This window comes from Ahaetulla prasina, chromosome 3, assembly GCF_028640845.1.
Source record: "Ahaetulla prasina isolate Xishuangbanna chromosome 3, ASM2864084v1, whole genome shotgun sequence".
NCBI lineage: Eukaryota > Metazoa > Chordata > Lepidosauria > Squamata > Colubridae > Ahaetulla > Ahaetulla prasina.
The window spans coordinates 176,776,568-176,781,507 of NC_080541.1; positions in this window are offsets into that span (position 1 = coordinate 176,776,568).

The following is a 4,940-nucleotide window of genomic DNA, read 5'->3' on the forward strand; positions in this document are numbered from 1 at the left end:
ATTTAAAAACCCAAGAAGGTAGGGCCCACAAATTGAAAAGTCCTGCTTTTAAATGCCTGCTCAGTTGCTATTATCCAGAATTTATAATTGGATGAAAATGCTGGTTTTTCATGTATTATGGAGATCTGGCTGAGAGATGACAGGATAATTAATCTTCTCATTTGACTCATTCTCAGTCTTTTCCTCTGTAATGCAGCAGTCTTAGCCTGGCGAGTGGATAAGCAGTGGCTGTAGTCTATAGGAATTCCATTTTGTTACCAGGAACTTCACCCAATTCATTCTTCTTGATTTAACTTCTTAGATGGAAAACTTTATATTTCCTGTTTGTTGGGGGACATCCTGAAAAGACTGTACATTGTTGGGTGAAAAAAAAGATCCCTTCAATTACCTGTAGTCCACAGCTTACAACCATAATTGAATCCAAAGCACAATATTGTTTTATTTCTTTTGCATTAGTAGTAGCCTTCAACAGGATAAAGAGGCAACAGAGTATGACCGCTTTCCTCAACAAGAAACTAAGAGTGGAACAATCCAATACAACAACTGATCCACAAGCACCACAAGCACCACCACTTCCATCACTTGAAGTTGGAGAAAGCAGCAAGTCCATCTCCGACATTGACAGTAATCTTCCCGGCTGCTGGACAGCGCTCCAATATAGCAACTTTCAAGAGAAGTACAATGGATTGGAAGTTTTAGACAAAAAATTAGGATGCAAGTACTGTGCAAAACAGGACTTCGCAGTAAAGAAAGGCATTCGTGTTTCCAAAGAATGAAAACATTTCAAAACTGAGGCAGCAGGGAAAACTAAAGAAGTCCAGCAAGTTTCTTTTATGAAGAAAATGAAAGAACGTTTTGCATCAAAAGCGCACATCATCTGCAGAGACAACATAAAACAAGGGGAGCAGGATGTTCTATCAAAAGCAGTAGATAAGATATCTGAAAAATATTTATCTACTATTTCTAGAGTATTTGTTACAATTTACAATCTGGATCACAGATGTAAACCATTTTCACATGTAGAAGGAGAATAGATCTGGGAGTAGGATTGCATTCATGGTCAACTGCAGTGAAAATAGTTGCTTTCATTGCAAACAAAATTAAAACCGAAATGTTTAGTAGCATTATTGGGCAGAATCAAAAAATAGGTTTGATAATTGACGAACACTCAATGCTATCATGTAAACCAGTTGTGATAGTTTTTGTAAAAGATGAGGATTCAGATAACCCAACAAAAGTTTTTGTTGAGCTTGTGGAATTAGAAAAACAAGATGCAGAGACAATATGTTCTTCAATGATGGAAAGTTTACATAAAGTTGGGTTTACTACAGAATATCTGCAAAAACATTTAATACCATTTTGCTCTGATGGTGCCAGCATTATGCTAGGGAGAAAATCTGGAGGGAGCACTAGAATAGCAAAAGAGTTCCCAAATACCATAATATGGCACTGCTTGAACCATTGCCTCCAGTTTGTTCTAGATGACTCCATAAAGCAACTGAACCATTTCAAAATATTGACAAGATATACATCACTTTTCACAAAGCCTGTAAGAGCCAGATAGAACTTTTCCCAAATCTCTGAACAACTGGGCATTGAAATCATAAATATTGGTAGAGTTTTGGGACCAAGATGGGCTGCCTGTAGCTTAAGGTCAGCCACAGCTGTGTGGCATGCTTATCCAGTGCTACATCAGTTTTTTCATGGAAATGAAAAATACCAAGGTATGGCTGCCCGTCTTGAAAATATAAATTTTTTGACTTATTTGGCCTCGAGTGATATCCTGAACAAGATTTCCCTTCTGTCAAATGCATTGCAAGGAAGAAATACAGACATCACAAAGGCCGAAAAATTTGTGCTGAAATCAAATAAAGCATTTGAAATGCTTAGACAGGGAAAGGATCCATATGAAAAAAAAGTCGACAAAATGATTACTTCAGAAGCCTGCAAAAATATAAAATTTGTTCAAATCATCGATTTGTTGGACTTCCTTGGGAAAAACTTTTGGAAAGCATCAGAACAAATTTGAAGAAAAGACTGATGGACTGCGAACATCTATAAACAGGTAGCCAATTGCAAGACTCAAATAAATTATGATTTCTTACTTTTTTGGAGCCAGATTACTGGAATATTGAAGAGGTAGTTGTTCCATGGCCGGAAGCTGAAGAACAATTGCTTGAATTTGGTGAAATTTTTAATTATTAAATTAATATAAATGATTACAGAGATTTCGTAGAAAATGTATTAAAAGATTCAAAGAACTATGCAATTCCTGACAGTATTAAAAAAGCTAAAGATATTGTCAGAACAATTGCTGTGAGTTCAGCAGAGACAGAAAGGTTCATATGAGGTTCATTTTTCAAAAATGAACCTCATATGTTCAGAACAAAGAACTCACCTACCTATTCCCAACATAAGCAATCTGATGACAATTAGTGTGATTGGCCTACCTATACCAAAATGGCACCCTATTCCTTCCGTCAGAAATTGGATAAGAGCACATCTCAGATGTTGTCATCCAATGATCCGAGAGTCAAGAGCAAAAAAATTGCAACCGAGGAGGCTGCCAATGAAAGAACGATGTGGAAACATCTTAAAACTCTTTTGTTGTTTTATTCTTATGTAAGTAGCAAGCACATGCAATTAAAAACTTCCTTTTTGTATATCTTCTTTTTGAAGGTCATTCATTGGAGCAATGTGGTCAGTGACGTTGAAGACAGACAACACTGTCATCATCCTTCTTTAGTACTTGTGTAGCTCTTTTATTGTTTTCTGTACTTATTTTATTCTTATGTAAACAGTAAGTGCACGAAATAATAAACTACCTTTTTTATATCTTCTTTTTGTAGGTCATTCATTAGGGCAAAGAAGTCAGTGATGTTGACTTAGCCATGCCCACCCAGTCACATGACCAGCAAGCTACATCTGTCCAGTCACGTGACCATGAAGCCACGTCCACTGAGTCACATGACCACAAAGGTCCGCCCGCCCCAGTCACATGACCATGAAGCCTACTGAATACCACAAAGGTATGGCTGCCCAGTCACATGACCTTGAAGCCACAACCACCTAGTCACATGACCTTGAAGCCACACCCACAAAAAAGCCATGCCCACAGAACCGGTAGTAAAAAAATTTGAATGCCACCACTATTCCAAACGATACCGATAAAAGTTGAGAGAAAAATCCCTTGAAGAACCAAATAAGACAATTTTGAAGTATATTTGGCAAGGGAAAAAAGCAAGAATAAACCTGAAAATGCTACAGGAATCCGAAAGCAATGGGGGTTTTGGACTACCAGATTGGGAGCTATACTATCAGGCATCGGTACTTATATGGGTAAAAGAATGGATAAACTTGAAACTTAGAAGATTACTACTATTAGAGGGACATGATCTTCAACTAGGATGGCATGCTCATTTATGGTGTGGAAGGAGTACGGTACATAGATACTTTCAATGTGAGGAATGCTTTGCTTCATGTATGGGGAAAAATTAAATTACAAAACTATATGAAAATAACAGTCTGGCTCTCCACAATGGAAACATTGATATATCCAAATCTTATTAACTTAGAAAAAATATATTTTATAAAGACATTTTAAATGAGAATGGTGAACTTAAAACTAGACAACAATTACAAAACCAAGGGGTGGATTTAGCTTGGTGGCTGTATCTGCAAATACAATCAAGATACGAGAAAGAAGTGAAAACATGGGGTTTATATAAAGAACCAACAACACTTGATAAGATTAAGGGACAGATGAAAAACTGATTAAAAATATAATTATTTATTAAGTTCTACATAACATAACATCAGAGTTGGAAGGGACCTTGGAGGCCTTCTAGTCCAACCCCCTGCCCAGGCAGGAAACCCTACACCATCTCAGTCAGATGGTTATCCAACATTTTCTTAAAAATTTCCAGTGTTGGAGCATTCACAACTTCTGAAGGCAAGTCGTTCCACTTATTAATTGTTCTAACTGTCAGGAAATTTCTCCTTAGTTCTAAGTTGCTTCTTTCTTTGACCAGTTTCCACCCATTGCTTCTTGTTCTACCCTCAGGTGCTTTGGTGAACAGCCTGACTCCCTCTTCTTTGTGGCAACCCCTAAGATATTGGAACACAGCTATCATGTCTCCCCTAGTCCTTCTTTTTGTTAAACTAGACATACCCAGTTCCTGCAACCGTTCTTCATATGTTTTATCCTCCAGTCCCCTAATCATCTTTGTTGCTCTTCTCTGCACTCTTTCTAGAGTCTCAACATCTTTTTTACATCGTGGCGACCAAAACTGGATGCAATATTCCAAGTGTGGCCTTACCAAGGCATTATAAAGTGGCACTAACACTTCACGTGATCTTGATTCTATCCCTCTGTTTATGCAGCCCAGAACTGTGTTGGCTTTTTTAACAGCTGCTGCACACTGCTGGCTCATATCTAAATGGTTATCCACTAGGACTCCAAGATCTCTCTCACAGGTACTACTATTGAGCAAGGTACCACATATACGGTACTGGTGCATTTTGTTTTTTTGGCCTAAATGTTATAAAAGTTATAAAATGGAAGATGAAAAAATCTAACAATGATTGTATGGGTAAAAAATTTTTGTTACACTATAGAATTAGATAAATGGCAAAAACTTTGGGATAGGAACTATAAACTGACAATGGCAACTGCATATAAGGAAAATCTTTATAAAATGTTTTATAGGTGGCATTTGCCACTGGAAAGTTTGGCAAAAATGTTTAGTAATATGTCTGCCAAATGTTGGAAATGTAATCAGACCGCAGGTACTTATTATCATATGTGGTGGACTTATATGAAAGCAAGAAAATATTGGAAAAAAACACATACTTGGTTGGAAAAGATGATTAAGCAACATATAGATCTGAACCAGAAATATTTTTGTTGAGTATATAATGCCGGAGGATTATGATAAAGG